This window comes from Triticum aestivum, chromosome 3B (assembly GCF_018294505.1).
Source record: "Triticum aestivum cultivar Chinese Spring chromosome 3B, IWGSC CS RefSeq v2.1, whole genome shotgun sequence".
Lineage (NCBI taxonomy): Eukaryota > Viridiplantae > Streptophyta > Magnoliopsida > Poales > Poaceae > Triticum > Triticum aestivum.
Genome location: NC_057801.1, coordinates 775,996,039 through 776,022,031, shown reverse-complemented (window position 1 = coordinate 776,022,031; position 25,993 = coordinate 775,996,039).

Sequence of the window (25,993 nt, the reverse complement as noted above, 5' to 3'; positions counted from 1 at the left end):
AAGCAACCCCGTATACTATTCCCTTTGTCAGACGGTATGTTACTTGCCCGAGACTCGATCGTCGGTATCCCAATACCTCGTTCAGTCTCGTACCGGCAAGTCACTTTACTCGTACCATAATGCATGATCCCGTGACCAGACACTTGGTCACTTTGAGCTCATTATGATGATGCACTACCGAGTGGGCCCAGTGATACCTCTCCGTAACACGGAGTGACAAATCCTAGTCTCGATCCGTGTCAACCCAACAGACACTTTCGGAGATACCTGTAGTGCACCTTTTTAGTCACCCAATTACGTTGCGACGTTTGGTACACCCAAAGCACTCCTACGGTATCCGGGAGTTACACGATCTCATGGTCTAAGGAAGAGACACTTGACATTGGAAAAGCTCTAGCAAAACGAACTACACGATCTTGTGCTATCTTAGGAATGGGTCTTGTCCATCACATCATTCTCCTAATGATGTGATCCCGTTGTCAACAACATCTAATGTCCATAGTCAGGAAACCATGACTATCTGTTGACCAACGAGCTAGTCAACTAGAGGCTTACTAGGGATGTATTGTGGTCTATGTATTCACACATGTATTACGATTTCCGGATAATACAATTATAGCATGAATAAAAGACAATTATCATGAACAAGGAAATATAATAATAATCCTTTTATTATTGCCTCTAGGGCATATTTCCAACAAATTCATCGGCAAATATGAGAAGATCAGAGATCACTGGCCCGCATTTGTGGCCCACAAGACATCGGAAAAGAGTAAGAAGATGTCGACGACAAACAAGCAAAATCCTGCGAAGAAGAAGTTTCACCATCGCACGGGGTTAGGTGGCTACCTCAAAGGCCGGCCTAAGTGGTCCAAGGCTTAGAATGATCTGCTTGATAAAGGGATCAAACCAGAGACAATGAACTGGCCAGACCGTTGCCGGACTTGGTTCTTCGGGGCTGGCGGAACCTTGGACCCTGTATTAGGGAAGTGCCGTTGGACGGACGAGCAACTGAAAATACCAGTCAACAGGCTTCAGCACTATATCGATGCAGTGCGACAAGGGACATTCGTTCCAGACAGGGAGAAGGACGAGCTCACAATGGCCCTCGGGAATCCTGAGCACCCTGGACGGACACGAGGCACGCTAGGCTCCATTCCGTGGAAGGTTGGTTTTCCGGACGCATGCGGTTACAAATGCCATGAGAGGAGGAAGAAAGTGGAGCATAGCCAAGAGGCGCTGCACGTAAGGGTACAAGGGCTAGAGGAACGAGAAGCAGATCGCAGCAAACTGTTGGGTTTCGTAGTAATTTCAAAAAATTTCCTACGCACACGCAAGATCATGTGATGCATAGCAACAAGGGGAGAGTGTTGTCTACGTACCCAACGCAGACCGACTGCGGAAGCGATGACACGACGTAGAGGAAGTAGTCGTACGTCTTCACGATCCAACCGATCAAGCACCGAAACTACGGCACCTCCGAGTTTGAGCACACGTTCAGCTCGATGACGATCCCCGGACTCTGATCCAGCAAAGTGTCGGGGAAGAGTTCCGTCAGCACGACGGCGTGGTGACGATCTTGATGAACTACAGCAGCAGGGCTTCGCCTAAACTCCGCTACAGTATTATCGAGGTATATGGTGGCAGGGGGCACCGCACACGGCTAAGGAATAGATCACGTGGATCAACTTGTTGTCTCTTTTGTGCTAGCCCTGCCCCTCTATTTATATGTTGAGCCCCGGGGTCGAAACTTGGAGCAAAAGCCTCCTCAAAGTCGGTTTTGCCCGAAAGGCAAGAGTCCCACTCGGACTCCAGGACCAAACGCCACAATCCTTGGCGTCTGGCCCAGACGCCATGGGCCTCGGCGTCTGGCCCAGGGCCAGACGCCAGGGTCTCCGGCGTTTGGCCCCCTGGCCTCCGCAAAACTCCTTTTTGCACCGATCTAAAGCCTCATGGGCTTGACCCCTTGGCCTAACCATATCATCCAATATATGAATCTTTACGTCTCGACCATTTCGAGACTCCTCGTCATGTCCCCGATCTCATCCGGGACTCCGAACTCCTTCGGTTCATCAAAACATGTAAACTCATAATATAACTGTCATCGTAACCTTAAGCGTGCGGACCCTACGGGTTCGAGAACAATGTAGACATGACCGAGACACGTCTCCGGTCAATAACCAATAGCGGGACCTGGATGCCCATATTGGCTCCTACATATTCTACGAAGATCTTTATCGGTCAGACCGCATAACAACATACGCTGTTCCCTTTGTCATCGGTATGTTACTTGCCCGAGATTCGATCGTCGGTATCCAATACCTAGTTCAATCTCGTTACTGGCAAGTCTCTTTACTCGTTCCGTAATACATCATCTCACAACTAACATATTAGTTGCAGTGCTTGCAAGGCTTATGTGATGTGCATTACCGAGAGGGCCCAGAGATACCTCTCCGACAATCGGAGTGACAAATCCTAATCTCGAAATACGCCAACCCAACATCTACTTTTGGAGACACCTGTAATGCTCCTTTATAATCACCCAGTTACGTTGTGACGTTTGGTAGCACCCAAAGTGTTCCTCCGGCAAACGGGAGTTGCATAATCTCATAGTCATAGGAACATGTATAAGTCATGAAGAAAGCAATAGCAACATACTAAACGATCAGGTGCTAAGCTAATGGAATGGGTCATGTCAATCAGATCATTCAACTAATGATGTGATCTCGTTACTCAAATAACAACTCATTGTTCATGGTCAGGAAACATAACCATCTTTGATTAACGAGCTAGTCAAGTAGAGGCATACTAGTGACACTCTGGTTGTCTATGTATTCACACATGTATTATGTTTCCGGTTAATACAATTCTAGCATGAATAATAAACATTCATCATGAAATAAGGAAATAAATAATAACTTTATTATTGCCTCTAGGGCATATTTCCTTCAGTCTCCCACTTGCACTAGAGTCAATAATCTAGATCACATCACCATGTGATTAACATCGATAGTTCACATCATCATGTGATTAACACCCATAGTTCACATCGTCATGTGACCAACACCCAAAGGGTTTACTAGATTCGGTAATCTAGTTCACATCGCTATGTGATTAACACCCAAAGAGTACTAAGGTGTGATCATGTTTTGCTTGTGAGAGAATCTTAGTCAACGGGCCTGCCAAATTCAGATCCGTATGTATTTTGCAAAATTCTATGTCTACAATGCTCTGCACGGAGCTACTCTAGCTAATTGCTCCCACTTTCAATATGTATCCAGATTGAGACTTAGAATCATCTGGATCAGTGTCAAAAACTTGCATCGACGTAACCGTTTACGACGAACCCTTTTGTCACGTCCATAATCGAGAAACATATCCTTATTTTACTAAGGATAATTCTGACCGCTGTCCAGTGATCTACTCCTAGATCACTATTGTACTCCCTTGCCAAATCAGTGCAGGGTATACAATAGATCTGGTATACAACATGACATACTTTATAGAACCTATGGCCAAGGCATAGGGAATGACTTTCATTCTCTTTCTATCTTCTGCCGTGGTCGGGCTTTGAGTCTTACTCAACTTCACACCTTGTAATACAGGCAAGAACTCTTTCTTTGACCGCTCCATTTTGAACTACTTCAAAATATTGTCAAGGTATGTACTCATTGAAAAAACTTATCAAACGTCTTGATCTATCTCTATAGATCTTGAAGCTCAATATGTAAGCAGCTTCACCGAAGTCTTTCTTTGAAAAATTCCTTTCAAACACTCCTTTATGCTTTACAGAATAATTCTACATTATTTCCGATCAACAATATGTCAATCACATATACTTATCAGAAATGTTGTAGTGCTCCCACTCACTTTTCTTGTAAATACAGGCTTCACCGCAAGTCTGTATAAAACTATATGCTTTGATCAACTCATCAAAGCGTATATTCCAACTCCGAGATGCTTGCACCAGTCCATAGATGGATCGCTGGAGCTTGCACATTTTGTTAGCACCTTTCGGATTTGACAAAACCTTCTAGTTGCATCGTATACAACTCTTCTTTATTAAATCCATTAAGGAATTTAGTTTTGTTTATCCATTTGCCAGATTTCATAAAATGCGGCAATTGCTAACATGATTCGGACAGACTTTAAGCATAGATACGAGTGAGAATCTCTCATCGTAGTCAACACCTTGAACTTGTCGAAAACCTTTTTGCGACAATTTTAGCTTTGTAGATAGTAACACTACTATCAGCGTCTGTCTTCCTCTTGAAGATCCATTTATTTTCTATGGCTTGCCGATCATCGGGCAAATCCATCAAAGTCCATACTTTTGTTCTCATACATGGATCATATCTCAGATTTCATGGCCTCAAACCATTTTGCGGAATCTGGGCTCATCATCGCTTCCTCATAGTTCGCAAGTTCGTCATGGTCTAGTAACATGACTTCCAGAACAGGATTACCGTACCACTCTGGTGCGGATCTCACTCTGGTTTACCTACGAGATTCGGTAGTAACTTGATTTGAAGTTTCATGATCATCATCATTAGCTTCCTCACTAATTGGTGTAGGAGTCACAGGAACAAATTTCTGTGATGATCTACTTTCCAATAAAGGAGAAGGTACAATTACCTTATCAAGTTTTCTACTTTCCTCCCACTCACTTCTTTCGAGAGAAACTCCTTCTCTAGAAAGGATCCATTCTCAGCAACGAATTTGCCTTCGGATCTGTGATAGAAGGTGTACCCAACATTTTCTTTTGGGTATCCTATGAAGACGCACTTCTCCGATTTGGGTTTGAGCTTATCAGGTTGAAACTTTTTCACATAAGCATTGCAACCTCAAACTTTAAGAAACGACAACTTTGGTTTCTTGCCAAACCACAGTTCATAAGGCGTCGTCTCAACGGATTTTGATGGTGCCCTATTTAACGTGAATGCAGCTATCTCTAATGCATAACCCCAAAACGATAGTGGTAGATCGGTAAGATACATCATGGATTGCACTATATCCAATAAAGTACGGTTATGACGTTCGGACACACCATTACATTGTGGTGTTCCAGGTGGCATGAGTAGTGAAACTATTTCACATTGTTTTTAACTGAAGGCCAAACTCGTAACTCAAATACTCTTCTCTACGATCAGATGGTAGAAACTTTATTTTCTTGTTACGATGATTTTTCACTTCACTCTGAAATTCTTTGAACTTTTCAAATGTTTCAGACTTATGTTTCATCAAGTAGATATACTCATATCTGCTCAAATCATCTGTGAAGATCAGAAAATAATGATACTTGTCGCGAGCCTCAATATTCATCGGACCACATACATCAGTATGTATGATTTCCAACAAATCTGTTGCTCGCTCCATTGTTCCGAAGAACAGAGTCTTAGTCATCTTGCCCATGAGGCATGGTTCGCAAGCATCAACTGATTCATAATCAAGTGATTCCAAAAGCCCATCAGCATGGAGTTTCTTCATGCGCTTTACACCAATATGACCTAAACGGCAGTGCTACAAATAAGTTGCACTATCATTATTAACTTTGCATCTTTTGGTTTCAATATTATGATTATGTGTATCACTACGATCGAGATCCAACAAACTATTTTCATTGGGTGTGTAACCATATAAGGTTTTATTCATGTAAACAGAACAACAATTTATTCTCTTACTTAAATGAATAACCGTATTACAATAAACATGATCAAATCATATTCATGCTCAACGCAAACACCAAATAACACTTATTTAGGTTCAACACTAATCTCGAAATTATAGGGAGTGTGCGATGATGATCATATCAATCTTGGAACCACTTCCAACACACATCGTCACTTCACCCTTAACTAGTCTCTGTTTATTCTGCAACTCCCGTTTCGAGTTACTAATCTTAGCAACTGAACTAGTATCAAATACTGAGGGTTTGCTATAAACACTAGTAAAGTACACATCAATAACATGTATATCAAATATACTTATGTTCACTTTGCCATCCTTCTTATCCACCAATCACTTGGGGTAGTTCCGCTTCCAGTGACCAGTCCCTTTGCAGTAGAAGCACTTAGTCTCAGGCTTAGGACCAGACTTGGGCTTCTTCACTTGAGCAGCAACTTGCTTGCCGTTCTTCTTGAAGTTCCCCTTCTTCCCTCTGCCCTTTTTGAAACTAGTGGTCTTGTCTACTATCAACACTTGATGTTTTTCTCGATTTCTACCTTCGTCAATTTCCGCATTACGAAGAGCTTGGGAATCGTTTCCGTTATCCCTTGCATATCATAGTTCATCACGAAGTTCTACTAACTTGGTGATGGTGCCTAGAGAATTCTGTCAATCACTATCTTATCTGGAAGATTAACTCCCACTTGATTCAAGCGATTGTAGTACTCAGACAATCTGGGCACATGCTCACTAGTTGAGCGATTCTCCTCCATCTTTTAGCTATAGAACTTGTTGGAGACTTCATATCTCTCAACTCGGGTATTTGCTTGAAATATTAACTTCAACTCCTGGAACATCTCATATGGTCCATGACGTTCAAAACGTCTTTGAAGTCCCGATTCTAAGCGATTAAGCATGGTGCACTAAACTATCAAGTAGTCATCATATTGAGCTAGCTAAACGTTCATAACGTCTGCATCTGCTCCTGCAATAGGTCCGTCACCTAGCGGTGCATTAAGGACATAATTCTTCTGTGCAGCAATGAGGATAAACCTCAGATCACGGATCCAATCCGCATCATTGCTACTAACATCTTTCAACACAATTTTCTCTAGGAACATATCAAAATAAACACAGGGAAGCAACAACGCGAGCTATTGATCTACAACATAATTTGCAAAATACTACCAGGACTAAGTTCATGATAAATTTAAGTTCAATTAATCATATTATTTAAGAACTCCCACTTAGATAGACATCCCTCTAATCCTCTAAGTGATTACGTGATCCAAATCAACTAAACCATGACCGATCATCACGTGAGATGGAGTAGTTTTCAATGGTGAACATCGTTATGTTGATCATATCTACTATATGATTCACGCTCGACCTTTCGGTCTCCGTGTTCCGAGGCCATATCTGCATATGCTAGGCTCGTCAAGTTTAACCTGAGTATTCTGCGTGTGCAAAACTGGCTTGCACCCGTTGTAGATGGACGTAGAGCTTATCACACCCGATCATCACGTGGTGTCTGGGCACGACGAACTTTGGCAACGGTGCATACTCAGGGAGAACACTTCTTGATAATTTAGTGAGAGATCATCTTATAATGCTACCGTCAATCAAAGCAAGATAAGATGCATAAAAAGATAAACATCACATGCAATCAATATAAGTGATATGATATGGTCATCATCATCTTGTGCTTGTGATCTCCATCTCCGAAGCACCGTCATGATCACCATCGTCACCGGCGCGACACCTTGATCTCCATCGTAGCATCGTTGTCGTCTCGCCAATCTTATGCTTCCACGACTATCACTACCGTTTAGTAATAAAGTAAAGCATTACATCGCGATTGCATTGCATACAATAAAGCGACAACCATATGGCTCCTGCCAGTTGCCGATAACTCGGTTACAAAACATGATCATCTCATACAATAAAATTCAGCATCATGCCTTGACCATATCACATCACAACATGCCCTGCAAAAACAAGTTAGACGTCCTCTACTTTGTTGTTGCATGTTTTACGTGGCTGCTACGGGCTTAAGTAAGAACCAATCTCACCTACGCATCAAAACCACAACGATAGTTTGTCAAATAGACTCCGTTTTAACCTTCTCAAGGACCGGGCGTAGCCATACTCGGTTCAACTAAAGTTGGAGAGACAGTCGCCCGCAAGCCATCTATGTGCAAAGCACGTCGAGGGAACCGGTCTCGCGTAAGCGTACGCGTAAGGTTGGTCCGGGTCGTCTCGTCCAACAATACCGCCGAACCAAAGTATGACATGCTGGTAGGCAGTATGACTTGTATCGTCCACAACTCACTTGTGTTCTACTCGTGCATATAACATCAACATAAATAACCTAGGCTCGGATGCCACTGTTGGGTTTCGTAGTAATTTCAAAAAATTTCCTACGCACACGCAAGATCATGTGATGCATAGCAACGAGGGGAGAGTGTTGTCTACGTACCCAACGCAGACCGACTGCGGAAGCGATGACACGACGTAGAGGAAGTAGTCGTACGTCTTCACGATCCAACCGATCAAGCACCGAAACTACGGCACCTCCGAGTTCGAGCACACGTTCAGCTCGATGACGATCCCCGGACTCCGATCCAGCAAAGTGTCGGGGAAGAGTTCCGTCAGCACGACGGCGTGGTGACGATCTTGATGAACTACAGCAGCAGGGCTTCGCCTAAACTCCGCTACAGTATTATCGAGGTATATGGTGGCAGGGGGCACCGCACACGGCTAAGGAATAGATCACGTGGATCAACTTGTTGTCCTTTTGTGCTAGCCCTGCCCCTCTATTTATATGTTGAGCCCCGGGGTCGAAACTTGGAGCAAAAGCCTCCTCAAAGTCGGTTTTGCCCGAAAGGCAAGAGTCCCACTCGGACTCCAGGACCAAACGCCACAATCCTTGGCGTCTGGCCCAGACGCCATGGGCCTCGGCGTCTGGCCCAGGGCCAGACGCCAGGGTCTCCGGCGTTTGGCCCCCTGGCCTCCGCAAAACTCCTTTTTGCACCGATCTAAAGCCTCATGGGCTTGACCCCTTGGCCTAACCATATCATCCAATATATGAATCTTTACGTCTCGACCATTTCGAGACTCCTCGTCATGTCCCCGATCTCATCCGGGACTCCGAACTCCTTCGGTTCATCAAAACATGTAAACTCATAATATAACTGTCATCGTAACCTTAAGCGTGCGGACCCTACGGGTTCGAGAACAATGTAGACATGACCGAGACACGTCTCCGGTCAATAACCAATAGCGGGACCTGGATGCCCATATTGGCTCCTACATATTCTACGAAGATCTTTATCGGTCAGACCGCATAACAACATACGCTGTTCCCTTTGTCATCGGTATGTTACTTGCCCGAGATTCGATCGTCGGTATCCAATACCTAGTTCAATCTCGTTACTGGCAAGTCTCTTTACTCGTTCCGTAATACATCATCTCACAACTAACATATTAGTTGCAGTGCTTGCAAGGCTTATGTGATGTGCATTACCGAGAGGGCCCAGAGATACCTCTCCGACAATCGGAGTGACAAATCCTAATCTCGAAATACGCCAACCCAACATCTACTTTTGGAGACACCTGTAATGCTCCTTTATAATCACCCAGTTACGTTGTGACGTTTGGTAGCACCCAAAGTGTTCCTCCGGCAAACGGGAGTTGCATAATCTCATAGTCATAGGAACATGTATAAGTCATGAAGAAAGCAATAGCAACATACTAAACGATCAGGTGCTAAGCTAATGGAATGGGTCATGTCAATCAGATCATTCAACTAATGATGTGATCTCGTTACTCAAATAACAACTCATTGTCCATGGTCAGGAAACATAACCATCTTTGATTAACGAGCTAGTCAAGTAGAGGCATACTAGTGACACTCTGGTTGTCTATGTATTCACACATGTATTATGTTTCCGGTTAATACAATTCTAGCATGAATAATAAACATTCATCATGAAATAAGGAAATAAATAATAACTTTATTATTGCCTCTAGGGCATATTTCCTTCACAAACGACCTGCCGAAGCTTCCCCCGAAGCTATCCCGCCATCTTAGCTGAGAAGCAGCGTGGCTTCCACCGAGCTGCTTCAGCCGGAGCATGTCTTAACGGCTCCTGCTAGCTGTCCCATGGATTTTATCACAGAGTCTCAAAATTGCCACCTTATGACGCAATGGCAGAACTTAAAAGTCAAGGCGGCTGTCGGCCAAGTTCGACCTTCTGAACCCGGTGCAACTTTTCACTGTCGTCTGATTCTAGAAGGATATGCTAGGGTGACGGTGGACGAAATAACGGAGGGATTTGAGGACCTCCATCTTGACCACCCTAAGGGTGAAGGGGAGACTCGGCTGGGTTCTGCTCTGAAGACTCCATGCCTATGGCGGAAGGAGTTCATCAAGCTTCCGAACTGGACGCCTCCTCCTCCCCCTCTGGCGAGTCAGGGCACTCCGTCTCCTCCACCGCCTCCTTCTCCGATGAGTGACGATCAGGGCACTCGGCCTCCTTCTCCGGCACGTGGTGGCACTCCGCCTCCTTCTCCGCCTGTGCCGGTGCGCCCGAGCAGCCAGCAGCCTCCTCCTTCTCCGCCTCGCCAGCAAGGGCGGAAGAGACCCACCGCCGCCCCGGCTGCTCCGGCGCATCGTAGTCCTTCTCCTCTGCCTCGTAAGCAAGCACGAAAGAAGACAGACGCGGCAGCCGCTCCGTCTGCCTCCCGCGTCTAGCAGTACAGCCAACAGAGGCGGGAGGCAATATAGATAGGGTCCTTCTCTCAAGCCTCTAGAGAAGTTACCGTACGAGAGGACCGAGGAGGAAACCACGAAGATCGTGCAGACCGAAGTGGAGGACTTCTTTAAAGGGTTGAAAGCAAAGAGACATCCACCTCCGGAGGAGAAGGTAGATCCGGTGAAAGCAAAGCGCACTATCGATGCCCTGAGGAAACCACCAAAGTCTCCACCGAGAACCAACTATTTGTGCATTACTGAACAGGCATATCTCGCAGGGGAGCGGTCGGAAAGTACTGTCAGTGATCGAAGGTTAAAAGAATGAGCAGCTAAGAAAAAAATTGCCCAGCTCGGCGAACAAGCAAATCAATCGTGCCCCCCGCTCAATGTGTCTAGCGGCGACATCGTCGCTAATGCTCCGGGGACGGTGCCCGGTTATAGCAATCTTGCAGATTACCTGCCTAACGATGTAAATTTTGATTTCTTGGAGGTGGACGAACACATATACGACTACGGGAAGCCTCTCGTCAAAGATGAAAATTTTCTAACAACGATGATGCGAAGATTCCATAATTGGTATATGAAAACCTGCAGAGAGTCTGGGGGGACTAATACTTTATATCTGAAAATTAAAGAGGAGCACGACCTCGTTGGAACTGATCTGTTGCCTGTTCTATTTGAGGAGTTCTTCGAGTTCTTCAATCAAAAGGCCCTCGATAAATTAACGGTCTTTTGCTACTGTCTGTAAGTACTATTTCTGTCATTAAGTCTCTATATATAGCTCAGCTCTTTCATTGCATGTATTTATAATTAATTATCCTCACTATATTATGCAGATTGAAGATCGTCGAGTGCAGAAAACAAGAAAAGTATGATATTGGGTTCATTAAGACAAATATCATAGATGAAATTCAGGTTAAAAAGCACGCCGAAGAGGCCGAGGCCAACTTGCTACAGTCGTTGATCAAAAATCAAAACAAAGATTTAATACTCTTTCCTTACAACTTCAAGTGAGTGTTACTGTCGTGTGCATATTCGGTTTTCCTTATTACTCGAGCGAGGTTATAGTAATGTAATTGATGAGTTATGCATGCGTGTGCAGCTTCCACTATGTTCTTCTGGAGATTAAGCTTGAGCGGGGACTAGTAACCGTCTTAGACTCGAGACGAAAATATCCCAAAACCTATGCAGACATGACTAAATTGCTCAACAAGTAAGTTCAATCGAATCATTATCGCACCATATCGGCAACTTTTAGTTCATTTCCTGATATCTCAAGTAATAATAATTATTTTCTTTGTCTTGCAGGGTTTGAAAACAGTTCACCGCAGAAGCTCCGGGACTGCCGAAGGAGCTGCAATATACATACCTGAAAGTAAGTACTACTGGCTAGCTAGTTGCGCGCATCTCCCGTTGATTCTATAGTTATGCTTTCATCAATGCCATTTATAATGCTTCATTATCAGTTTGATTGACCTCTATTTCTTGTAAAGTGCTTGTGGCAAGAACAAGGGAATAATTTCTATGGATACTACGTGTGCGAGTTCATCTACAACGCGACTTTGAAAAATAAGCGGGGCTACTCTAAAAGACAATATGAAGTGCGTAAGCAATAATATTCACAATTTCATTTTATTACACCATCATTTATGTTGAGTTTCATTCATATATATGTATTAACCCCTTCTTCAAATTAGACGTGGCAGATGCGGGATGAACTCCTAGAACAAGATCGCATGAAAGCAATTCAAGAGGAATTGGCGGGATTCTTTCTTGACCACGTCATCAATAAAGCCGGAGAATACCATGTGAAAGTTGATTTCAATTGCTAGGGGATTGTAAGAGATCTTACATATTGTGTATGTATGTAGCCAGTAGCGTCGGATAGATAATACGAAAACTTATTGTTCGACCAATCTCTCGGAGAAGGAGAGGTCGATCGATCACTTCTCTCGGTATGCATGACGAACTTCTGTACTTAATGGTTCCCTTCATTTTCTTACTAGCTAGCGTGTCGAGGGCCTCTCTATGTACAGTATGTAGCGTCGACCAAGCACGGACATAAGAGAGGACACTTCTCTCTATTAATTAGCTAGCTAACACAATATATGAAACACCTAAATTAACCCCCTAACCCCCCCCCCCCCCTTCAAAAAATAAAATAAAAATCCCAGCCACTGAAATGCTGACGCGTGGATGCCTTTTGGTCCCGGTTGGTGCCACCAACTGGGACCAAAGGCCCTCCTGCCTGGGCTCGGCGCACCGACCACGTGGAGGCCCATCTGTCCTTGTTCATGTTAAAACCGGGACTAATGGTCTATGACATTAGTAACGATCCTTTAGTCCCGGTTCAAGAACCAGGACAAAAGACCCTCACCAACCGGGACTAATAGGAGTTTTTCTACTAGTATAACATGACTAGCACAAGCCAACGTAGACACCTAACCGGAGTCTACTAATCACAGTCAAGCTTGATCATCTTTGCTAACCCTAACATGACTCTACGTACTAGTACTTACCAAACTATAACACATATGTTTGGATTACTCTAACATTCACCCCCTAATCCAAGCATTTAACTCTTTATTCAACGAGATACGCAGACGAACCACACGTTCATCTTGTCATGCTGATTGCCTCCGGTGACGCGATTAACCGGACCGCAACATCTCTCTTCTCGCAACGATGATCACCACTTTATCATCATCTTTTTCTTTGCCGACTTGTAAACTGAAACCAACGATTACCCGGACTACCAGTCACGCTGCCACAACTTAGCGTGCTACATGCAAACTAAACGCATAGCTTCATGCAGGAACTCAACTTAACCGGTGCGCGTCCATCTTCACGTTGATCTTCATCTTCACGTCGGTTGCTTGCACACGGGGAGACACGTCTCTTCACCCGTCACATCTTCACATCTTCTCAGTGTCGCTGATGCCACATCTTATCGAACGACACCTCCCGTCCAGCGGCAACACAACTCGTCATATACGTGCAACTCATCTTCATCGTATATGAACTCGTCGGAACTCCACCACCATGAACGGAAACGCAAGGCATGGATTCCTTTTTCCGCCCGCTCTCGCTTGCAATTCTCCTCTGCCAGTGATGCATCTCAACTGCAGCAGAAGATTCACACACCTGAGCTCTTGGACGCACCTTACAAGAACTCATGTGCACACCTTGACGACAGCTTGCAACTTTGTCGCCTCTTCGTCGCACCCCGGAACGACGACCTTGACAAGATCTTCTAGCACCGGACCTCGGCACTACCGCTCCCGTCAACCTCCTCCACGTCGTTTCGAAGAACGACAATCACCCGACGTCTCGCTTGCGACGGCGTCCTCGCCGCCTTCATGTCGTCGCTCCGCCGAATGACAACCGCCTGACCCTCCATGTCGCCGCTCGAACGACAATTGCCCGCTTCTCCCCTTCGCTGCACCATCCAGCGGTCGTATCGCCCGCTCTTCTTCGTCGTTGCACCAGCCAACGACAATATCGCCCGCTTCTCGTTGTCGCTACACTAGCGATTGTATCGCCCGCCCCGAGGCGCTAGTCGGGTTGCAACCCCGGGGCAAGCGCTCGACCCTGAACCTTGCTCTAGATACCAATTGTTGGAAATTCGTCACAAGATCGATCACATCAAATCACACGAACACACACGCACGAAAAACTGATCGCCAAGGGGCCCTTGTCGTGCCCTCTTTTCTTCCTCTTTATTTATTTTCTCCTGGTTTTTCTCGGTGTTACAATAGCTAGCCCTGCCTATGTAGATATAGACGCAGGGTCAGAAACGATGGCTTACAAAGCCGACTCCAACTAATACTCGTACGTGACCAGTACTCATACATAGACACCTAGCCGGACTACTACATGAAACTGACACGGACTCAACCTTCCTAACATGACTAGCACAAGCCAACGTAGACACCTAACCGGAGTCTACTAATCACAGTCAAGCTTGATCATCTTTGCTAACCCTAACATGACTCTACATACTAGTACTTACCAAACTATAACACATATGCTTGGATTACTCTAACATATACCCCATCCGTTCTAGGATACAGGGCAGCCACAAAATATAGAGATCTCCCGTATACAAGGCTAACGACGAACTCCACCCTATTTTTGCAGTTATTTTCCAAGACACAAGTGCCACTCAGAGACGTTATGAGGGAGTAGAATCATCGTGCAATTAAGACGGGGAAATGCTTTTATTCTTCACAATGAGATCGATGACGGTGTCAATTATGTTCATCCATTGTGCTCCTTGTTTTTCACTCTATCGCAACACCACATCCAACAATGAAGATGAAATGGGTTTTCTGGCACACTCTATGAACTGGGATTTAGTAGAGGAGATCGATGGAGCAGTACATGACTACATTGCGGGCATGGGGAACATGACGCCTATGTCATGGTGGATGCGATGATGATCACCGTCGAGGAACACGACACCATAGTCATGGCAGAGACCATCATCAAAGAATAAATCATGGTTGAGGCTAGGGTGGCTGGGAATGGTGAACACGACACCAGGCAGATGCACCAGTTGACATGGAGAAAAACCAATACATCTTTGTCAGTGATTCATACATGGAGACGCGAGATGACACCAAAAACAGAACGCCACTGGCGCGGGGATGACTTGGTAGATGTGGACCATCCATCAACATTTTCTTTACATGCATGTATGTATCCTTGAGGGGGTCGTTGTCTTACACGAAACATTACACGAAATCCATTTGAAGAAACTAGATGGGGCAATCTTCAAGGTGAATTTTAAGAAAGCATACGATAAGGTCAAATGGCCCTTCCTCCAACAGGCTATGCGCACGAAGGGGTTCAATGAAACCTGAAGGGAACAGGTGGATTTGTTCATCCAAAAAGGTAGCGTTGGGGTTAAGGTGAATGATGGCATGGATCATTATTTTAAGACAAATAAGGGCCTATGACAAGGAGATCCGATGTCTCCTATACTGTTCAACATAGTAGCTGATATGTTGGCGGTACTTATCGGAAGGGCCAAAGAGAATGGCCAAGTAGGAGGGCTCGTTCCTCATCTTGTTGGTGGAGGGGTCTCCATACTTCAGTACGTTGATGACACTGTTATTGCCATGAAACAAGATATCACAAAGGCTAGAAACATGAAACTAGTGCTTTCTCTGTTCGAACAATTCTCAGGGCTAAAATTTAATTTTCACAAGAGCGAATTGTTTTGCTTTGGAAGGGCCAAAGAGGAACAAGATCCCTATAGACAATTGTTCGACTGTGAAATGGGTTCTCTACCTTTTTCTTACCAAGGAAGTCCAATTCACCATCGCAGGCTGTCAAACAAGGAGTGGAAATATATTGAGGATCGATTTGAAAAAAAAACTAAGCTGCTAGAAGGGTAAGCTTGTGTCATATGTAGGTCATCTTGTGTTAATAAATTCAGTGTTAACCAGTCCGCCAATGTTCCTTCTTTCTTTCTTTGTAGTACCTATAGGGGTACTGAAAAGATTACACTTTTATCGATCTCGTTTTTTTTGGGTAGAGCGATGAAGCTAAGTCTAAATACAGATTGACTAGATGGGATATTATCTGTAGACCCAAACACCAAGGGGGACTTGGGATTGAGAATTTAGAAATTAAAAATAAATGCTTACTCAGCAAATGGGTATTTAGGTTATCAATGAAGACTGACGGTATGTGGGCACAGATTCTGCACAACAAATACTTACAATCTAAGACCCTAGCCCAGATTACTGTCAGACCTAATGACTCGCCATTTTGGAAAGGGCTAATGAGGGTGAAGGACACCTTTTTTTTACAGAGCAAAATTTATTGTTGGAAACGGTACGACAACGTGATTTTGGGAAGACACATGGTTAGGGGACACGATTCTAGCCCTGCAGTACCCCACTTCGTATAATATTGTACAACGTAAGGAAGATTATGTTGCTACAGTGTTACAGTCAGCACCTTTAAACATCCAGTTCAGGAGATCTCTAGTAGGAGAGCGTTGGAGCTCTTGGCTACACTTGGTGCGAAGGTTGGTGGATGTCCAACTTTCGGACCAGTCTGATTCCTTTCACTAGATGCTAACTACGAGCGGTGTTTTCACGGTGAAATCAATGTACTTGAATTTAATTAACTCTAGCCCATCCCACGATCGATTCATATTTGGAAGATAAAAGTCCCGTTGAGAATCAAAATCTTCATGTGGTTTGTCCACAAGAAAGTGATTCTAACCAAGGATAATTTGCTTAAGCGTAGATGTGTGGGTAGTGCACGTTGTTGTTTTTGTGACCGGGATGAAACAATAGAACACATGTTTCTTGACTACCCTCTCGCTAAGCTTCTTTGGCGCACGACTCATATAGCCTTTAACATTCATCCTCATGTCAGCATAGACATGTTATTTGGGACATGGCTCACTGGAGTGGAACCAGCTATTGCCGAACATATTCAAATAGGAATTTGCGCATTACTTTGGGCTATATGAAACTGCAGAAATGATATGTTGTTTAACATATAAAATCTTACAAACTTTTTGCAGGTTATCTTCAGATTTACTAATTGGATCCGTACGTTGTCGTTACTCACTCATACGTACTCCAGGGAGCTTTTGACTATTGGGTGCAACCGTTGGGAGACAACCGCACGGGTTATATTCAACCGGTTTGGATGACGGTCCAATAATAAGATAGGAGTTTAGTATTCCTGTCCTGTTTCTGTTGGTTGTGGCCTTTTTTCATGTCTTTTTATCTTTTGCTCTTTTTTGCAAGCTGTACTGAACTACGTACTTTGTTTGCTTGCTACCTTTTAATAAGATGGCCGCATGCATTGTTCTGATGCAGAGGCCGGGGGTAATCCTCCTTTTCCAAAAAAAATGTACACATGTAAATATCTTTTGAGATGAATCTATATACACATATGAATTTCTAGCACATGTGTGAGAATCAATGTTTGTTTTGGTAGTTCCCTCTCGTTTGAACTTGATGTTTGGATCAAAAGTGATACCTTGGAGGATTTTAGTACGATTACCAATCTTCACATCAATCTCAATAGGTTTGAAGCTCTCTCGCTCAGATGTTGACTGGGGCGCAACCAATTGGTATCCGGTGTCCTCTGCTAAACCAACAAATCTTTCCATGAACTTACCTTAGCTTGCCCCTTTGCATCCGAAGGCAAGAAGGAACTCAATTCGATGGGATGATGGAGAAGATCACAAACATGCTAATATCATGGAGGGCGGTGATGCTATCCAAGGCGGGAGCTTTTTTAAAAAAAAGTTTTAGGTGTCCCCTATCTATGCGACGATGTCTTCGGATTTTCCCACGTTAGTTTCCGAATGAGCAAAGAAGATATGTAAAGGCTTTCGATGGCGAGGCAGTGTGCACATGCATGGTAGACGAGGTGGCATGATGCACGGTCTGCATGCCCTACAGAGCGCTAGTGGGAGCGGGGTTACTACAACCTACCCATACCATAAAAATGTTAAACATAATGTAAAACAATTGTTAGCTTAATTTAAAAAATGTTGGTAGCATATGCAAAAAATGTTGAGACATTGGAAAAATGTTCATGCGTTTCAAAACTGGTATGTGACATTATAAAAAAGTTAATCATATATTTGAATTTTTTTAAACATATATAAATAAATGTTTCAAATGTATAAAAAGCAGACATCCAACATGTATTTGAAATAAATGTTAATCATTGTATTTGTAATGCTAATCATCTATAACAAATGTTAAACATGTATAAAAATATTCTTGATGTATAGGAAAAATGTAGACATAAAAAAGTTATTTCAAAAATTGTTAATTGTGTATTTTAGAAATGTTTAACATGCATAAAATAAAAGTTTCACGTGTAGATGAAAAATGTACATAAAAAACCATGGAAAAATGATACAAAGAAGACATCGAAAACAAAAAAGGTCATAAAACCAAAGAAAAACTGATGAAAACCATAAAGCAAACTACATAAAGAAAGAAAAATCCAAAGAAAACCAAGGCAAAGAAAGGGAAATAAATAAAACCAGAGAAAATAAACAAAACAGAAAAAAGGAAAAAAGAAAATTGATGCAAAACTGAGAAAAGAAAAAACTACTGAAAACCTAGAATAAACAAATAGAAACGAAGAAAAGAAAGAGAAAATAGAAAACAATTGAAAACCAAGAAAAAACAAAGAAAACATAAATTATACTATCAAAGAATAAAGAAAATCAAATAAAACCGGTGAAAAGAAAAATAATCAAAGAGGAAACAAAATAAACAAAAAAGAAAAACTCAGAGAAAACCGGAGCAGGAGTGAACATCAGCAAGCAAAACCTTCAGGTGACCGAAAAAACCCTTCTGAAGTCTACAACAAGCGTCGAAATTCGAAACACGACTGAATGAAACCCCGAGCGAACGGTGAATGATAAAAAAAAACTAATGAACGGGCCGGCCCCATAATGTTGATATGGGAAAAACTTCCAGGCCAGCCGGACATACATCTTGGCATGAGCGTTAAGCGAGATATAGCATTGACTGTGTTGAGTACATAGATCTCTCGTGAGTTGGGGAGAGGGGCGCCCCTATACCTGGCTTCACGCTATTCCTGGCCGCTTTGCTGGGAGCACCTGATGCTAGCCATCCCGCCATGCGCTTTCGACGTGTTACATAAAAAGACCGAGGAGACGCTTGTTGTTCGGCTGATTTTCTCTGTATGTGTTCACCATTGTTCACCGTTCGCTCGGGGATTGAAAAATGTAAACTAAGCATTTGAAAAAAATGGTGAACACATACAGAGAAAATCTTTCTCTTCTATACACAAAATTTATACAGTAAAATACAAATGTGTATGAAAAAAGTTCATTATGTATTTAGAAAAATGTTAAACAAGTATTTGAAAAATGTTGAATAAGTATTAGAAAATGTTGATCAGAATTTGAAAAATGTTGAAAAGGATTTGAAAATGTTGAATATATATTAAAAAATGTAAAACAACTATTTGAAAAAAATTGAATAAGTATTGAAAATGTTGAACAAGTATATGAAAAATGTTAAACAAGTATTTAATATGACGAATAAGTATTAAAAATTTCGAAAAAGTATTTGAAAAATGTTGAATAAACATTTGAAAATGTTAAATGAGTATTTCAAAAATATTGAACAAGTATTTCAAAAATGTTGAATAAGTATTAAAATGTTGAATAAACGTTCGGACAATGTTGAACGAGTATATATAAAATATTGATCACTTATGAAAGAAGTGGTCTTGTCATATAAAAAAATACTTTGCACGAGTGGCATCATGAGCTAGGTCTATTGCGTAGATTCTTTGCACGAGTAGAACACAAAGTAGTTGTGGGCATTGATTTTGTTCAATATGCTTACCGTTACTAGTCCAATCTTGTTTCGACGGTATTGTGGGATGAAGCGGCCCGGACCGACCTTACACGTCCACTTACGTGAGACATGTTCCACCGACTGACATGCACTTGGTGCATAAGGTGGCTAGCGGGTGCCAGTCTCTCCCACTTTAGTCGGAACGGATTCGATGAAAAGGGTCCTTATGAAGGGTAAATAGCAATTGGCATATCACGTTGTGGTTTTGCGTAGGTAAGAAACGTTCTTCCTAGAAACTCATAGCAGCCACGTAAAACATGCAAACAACAATTAGAGGACGTCTAACTTGTTTTTGCAGGATATGCTATGTGATGTGATATGGCCAAGAAGAATGTGATGAATGATATGTGATGTATGAGATTGATCATGTTCTTGTAATAGGAATCACGACTTGCATGTCGATGAGTATGACAACCGGCAGGAGCCATAAGAGTTGTCTTAATTTATTGTATGACCTGCGTGTCATTGAAAGTTGACAGTAGCGATTATGCGATCAGTAGAAAGCTTATGTCCTTAATACACCGCTCAGTGTGCAGAACCCCAAACGTCGTCTGTGGATGTTGCGAACATCGGACATACACGTTTTGATAACTACGTAATAGTTCAGTTAAACGGTTTAGAGTTGAGGCACCAAAGACGTTTTTCGAAACATCGCGGAACATATGAGATGTCTCGAGGGCTGAAATTGGGATTTCAGGCTCCTGCCCACGTCAAGAGGTATAAGACCTCTGACGATTTTCTTAGCCTGCAAACTAAGGGAGAAAAGCTCAATCGTTGAGCTTGTGCTCAGATTGTCTGGGTACAACAATCACTTGAATCGAGTGGGAGTTAATCTTCCAGATGAGATAGTGATGTTTCTCCAAAGACATTGCCGCCAAGCTACTAGAGCTTCGTGATGAACTATAACATAACAGGGATAGATATGTTGATCCTTGAGCTATTTGCAATGTTCGACACCGCGAATGTAGAAATCAAGAAGGAGCATCAATTGTTGATGGTTAGTGAAACCACTAGTTTCAAGAAGGGCAAGGGCCAGAAGGGGCACTTCATGAAACGGCAAATCAGTTGCTGCTCTAGTGAAGAAACCCAAGGTTGAACCCAAACCCGAGACTAAGTGCTTCTGTAATAAGGAGAACAACCACTGGAGCAGAATTACCCTAGATACTTGGTAGATAAGAAGGCTGGCAAGGTCGATAGAAGTATATTGGATATACATTATGTTAATGTGTACTTTACTAGTACTCCTAGTAGCACCAGGGTAATAGATACCGGTTCAGTTGCTAAGTGTTAGTAACTCGAAATAAAAGCTACAGAATAAACGGAGACTAGCTAAAGGTGGGCTGACGATATGTGTTGGAAGTGTATCCAAGGTTGATGTGATCAAACATCGCACGCTCCCTCTACCATCGAGATTGGTGTTAAACCTAAATAATTGTTATTTGGTGTTTGCGTTGAGCATAGACATGATTGGATTATGTCTATCGCAATACGGTTATTCATTTAAGGAGAATAATGGTTACTCTGTTTATTTGAATAATACCTTCAATGGTCTTGCATCTAAAATGAATGGTTTATTGAATCTCGATCATAGTGATACACATGTTCATGCCAAAAGATATAAGATAGTAATGATAGTACCACCTACTTGTGGCACTGCTATGTAAGTCATATTGGTATAAAACGCATGAAGAAGCTCCATGTTGATGGATCTTTGGACTCACTCGTTTTTGAAAAGTTTGAGACATGCGAACCATGTCTATTGGTATGTACGCATGAAGAAACTCCATGCAGATGGATCGTTTGGACTCACTTGATTTTGAATCACTTGAGACATGCAAATCATACCACATGGGCAAGATGACTGAAAGCCTCGTTTTCAGTAAAATGGAACAAGAAAGCAACTTGTTGGAAGTAATACATTTTGATGTGTGCAGTCCAATGAGTGCTGAGGCACACAGTGGATATCGTTATGTTCTTACTTCACGGATGATTTGAGTAGATACTGAGTATATTTACTTGATGAAACACAAGTCAGAATTATTGAATGGTTCAAGTAATTTCAGAGTGAAGTTGAAGATCATTGTGACTAGAGGATAAAATGTCTATGATATGATCATAGAGATGAGTATCTGAGTTACGAGCTTTGGCACGCAATTAAGACATTGTGGAAATTATTTCACAACTAACACCGCCTGGAACACCATAATGTGATGGTGTGTCCGAACATCATAGATGCACCCTATTGGATATGGGGCATACCATGATGTCTCTTATCGAATTACCACTATCGTTCATGGGTTAGGCATTAGAGACAACCGTACTCACTTTAATAGGGCACCACGTAATTCCGTTGAGACGACACCGTTTGAACTATGGTTTGGAGAAACCTAAGTTGTCGTTTCTTAAAAGTTTGGGGCTGCGACGCTTATGTGGAAAAGTTTCATTGTGATAAGCTCGAACCCAAAACAGATAAATACATCTTCATAGGATACCCAAAATGGTTGGGTATGCCTCCTATCTCAGATCCGGAAGCAAAAGTAATTGTTTCTAGAAATGGGTCCTTTTTCGAGGAAAAGTTTCTCTCGAAAGAATTGAGTGGGAGGATGGTGGAGACTTGATGAGGTTATTGAACCGTCACTTCAACTAGTGTGTAGCAGGGCACAAGAAGTTGTTCCTGTGGCGCCTACACCAATTGAAGTAGAAGCTTATGATAGTGATCATGGAGTTTCGGATCAAGTCACTACCGTACCTCGTAGGGTGACAAGGATGCGTAGTACTTCAGAGTGGTACGCAATCCTGTCTTAGAGGTCATGTTGCTAGACAACAATGAACCTACGAGCTATGGAAAAGCGATGGTGGGCCCGGATTCCGACGAATGGCTCGAGGCCATAAAATCTGAGAAGGGATCCATGACTTTGGAAGAAATACTTGATGGTCGTAAGGCCGTTGGGTACAAATGGATTTTAAAAGGAAGACAGACAATGATGGTAAGAATCACCATTAAGAAAGCTCGACTTGTCATTAAGATGTTTTCTGACAAGTTCAAGGAGTTGACTACGGTGAGGCTTTCTCACTCGTAGCGATGCTAAGAGTCTGTTGGAAATGGATTAGCAGTTACTGCATTATTTATGATATCTTGTAGATAGAATGTCAAAACATTGTTTCCTCGACAGTTTTCTTGAGGAAAGGTTGTATGTGATACAACCAGAAGGTTTTGACAATCCTGAAGAACACTAACAAATATGCAAAACTCCAGCAATCCTTCTAAGGACTGGAGTAAGCATCTCGGAGTTGGAATGTACGCTTTGATGAGATGATCAAAGATTTTGGGTTTATACAAAAGTTTATGAGAAACTTGTATTTCCAAAGAAGTGAGTGGGAGCACTATAGAATTTCTGATGAGTATATGTTGTTGACATATTGTTGATCAGAAATGATGTAGAATTTCTGGAAAGCATATGGGGTTATTTGAAAAGTGTTTTTCAATGGAGAACCTGGATTAAGCTACTTGAACATTGAGCATCAAGACCTATGAGGATAGATAAAAAACCCCGCTAAATGGTACTTTCAAATGAGCACATACCTTGACATGATCTTGAAGGTGTTCAAGATGGATCAGTCAAAGAAGGAGTTCTTGCTTGAGTTGTAAGGTATGAAGTTAAGAGTTAAAGCTTGACCACGGCAGAAGAGAGAGAAAGGATGAAGGTCGTCCCCTATGCTTCAGACGTAGGCTCTATAGTATGTTATGCTGTGTACCGCACCGGAAGTGTGCCTTGCCATGAGTCAGTCAAGGGGTACAAGAATGATCCAGGAATGGATCATTGGACAGCGGTCAAAATTGTCCTCGGAGTAAATAAGGACATGTTTCTCAATTATGGAGGTGATAAAGAGTTCGGCGTAAAGGGTTATGTCGATGCAAGCTTTAACACCTATCCGAATGACTCTGAGTAGCAAACCGGATACGTATAGTAGAGCAACCATTTGGAATAGCTCCAAGTGGAGCGTGGGAGCAGAATTTACAATATGACATAGAGAATTGCAAAGTACATACGGATCTAGATACTGCAGACCCGTTGACTAAAACCTCTCTCACAAGCAAAACATGATTAAACCCCAGAATTCATTGAGTCTTAATCACATGGTGATGTGAACTAGTTTAGTGACACTAGTAAACTCTTTGGATGTTGGTCACATGGCGATGTGACCTATCAGTGTTAATCACATGGAGATGTGAGCTAGATTATTGACTCTAGTGCAAGTGGGAGACTGTTGGAAATATGCCCTAGAGGCAATAATAAATTAGTTATTATTATTATATTTCCTTGTTCATGATAATCGTTTATTATCCATGCTATAATTGTATTGATAGGAAACTCAGATACATGTGTGGGTACATAGACAACACCATGTCCCTAGTAAGCCTCTGATTGACTAGCTCATTGATCAATACATGGTTACGGTTTCCTGACCATGGACATTGGATGTCATTGATAACGGGATCACATCATTAGCAGAATGATGTGATGGACAAGACCCAATCCTAAGCCTAGCACAAAGATCGTGTAGTTCGTATGCTAAAGCTTTTATAATGTCAAGTATTATTTCCTTAGACCATGAGATTGTGCAACTCCCGGATACCGTAGGAATGCTTTGGGTGTACCAAACGTCACAACGTAACTGGGTGGCTATAAAGGTGCACTACAGGTATCTCCGAAAGTGTCTGTTGGGTTGGCACGAATCGAGACTGGGATTTGTCACTCCGGTTAATGGAGAGGTATCTCTGGGTCCACTCGGTAGGACATCATCATAATGTGCACAATGTGACCAAGGGGTTGATCACGGGATGATGTGTTACGGAACGAGTAAAGAGACTTGCCGGTAACGAGATTGAACAAGGTATCGACATACCGACGATCGAATCTCGGGCAAGTACAATACCGCTAGACAAAGGGAATTGTATACGGGATCGATTGAGTCCTTGACATCGTGGTTCATCCGATGAGATCATCATGGAACATGTGGGAGCCAACATGGGTATCCAGATCCCGCTGTTGGTTATTGACCGGAGAACGTCTTGGTCATGTCTGCATGATTCCCAAACCCGTAGGGTCTACACACTTAAGGTTCGATGACGCTAGGGTTATAAAGGAAGTTTGTATGTGGTTACCGAATGTTGTTAGGAGTCCCGGATGAGATCCCGGACGTCACGAGGAGTTCCGGAATGGTCCAGAGGTAAAGATTTATATATGGGAAGTCCTGTTTTGGTCACCGGAAAAGTTTCAGGTTTTATCGGTAACGTACCGGGACCACCGGGAGGGTCCCGGGGGTCCACCAAGTGGGGCCACCGGCCCCAGGGGGATGCATGGGCCAAGTGTGGGAGGGGACCAGCCCCTGGTGGGCTGGTGCGCGCCCCCACCAAGGCCCAAGGCGCCTAGGGCTTGGGGGAAACCCTAAAGGGGGGCGCCCCCTTGCCTTGGGGGGCAAGGCAACCCCCCTGGCCGCCGCCCCTCCTCAGATTGGATTTGAGGGGGCCGGCCCCCCTCTCCCTTGCCCCTATATATATGTGGGGGGTGGGATGGCAGCCACACCCAAGTTCTGGCGCAGCCCTCCCCCTCTCCCAAGTACTCCTCCTCTCCCGCGGTGCTTGGCGAAGCCCTGCAGGATTGCCACGCTCCTCCATCACCACCACGCCGTTGTGCTGCTGCTGGATGGAGTCTTCCTCAACCTCTCCCTCTCTCCTTGATGGATCAAGGCATTGGAGACGTCACCGGGCTGTACGTGTGTTGAACGCAGAGGTGCCGTCCGATTCGACACTAGGATCTCCGGTGATTTGGATCTCGACGAGTACGACTCCTTCAACCTCGTTCTCTTGAACGCTTCCGCTTAGCGATCTACAAGGGTATGTAGATGCACTCTCCTTCCCCTCGTTGCTAGTCTCTCCATGGATAGATCTTGGTGACACGTAGGAAAATTTTGAATTTTTGCTACGTTCCCCAACACACCCCTCCGCCACCCGCCGCCCGGCGCCGCCACCGCCACCGCCCCCGCTTGCCCCGTCGCCCCACCACCCCTCCGCCCCAACCCCACCCGCCGACGCCCGGCGCCGCCGCCGCCACCGCCCCCGCCGCCCGGTGCCCCCCCCCCCGCCGCCGCCGCCGCCCCCGCCGACCGTCCCATTGCTCCG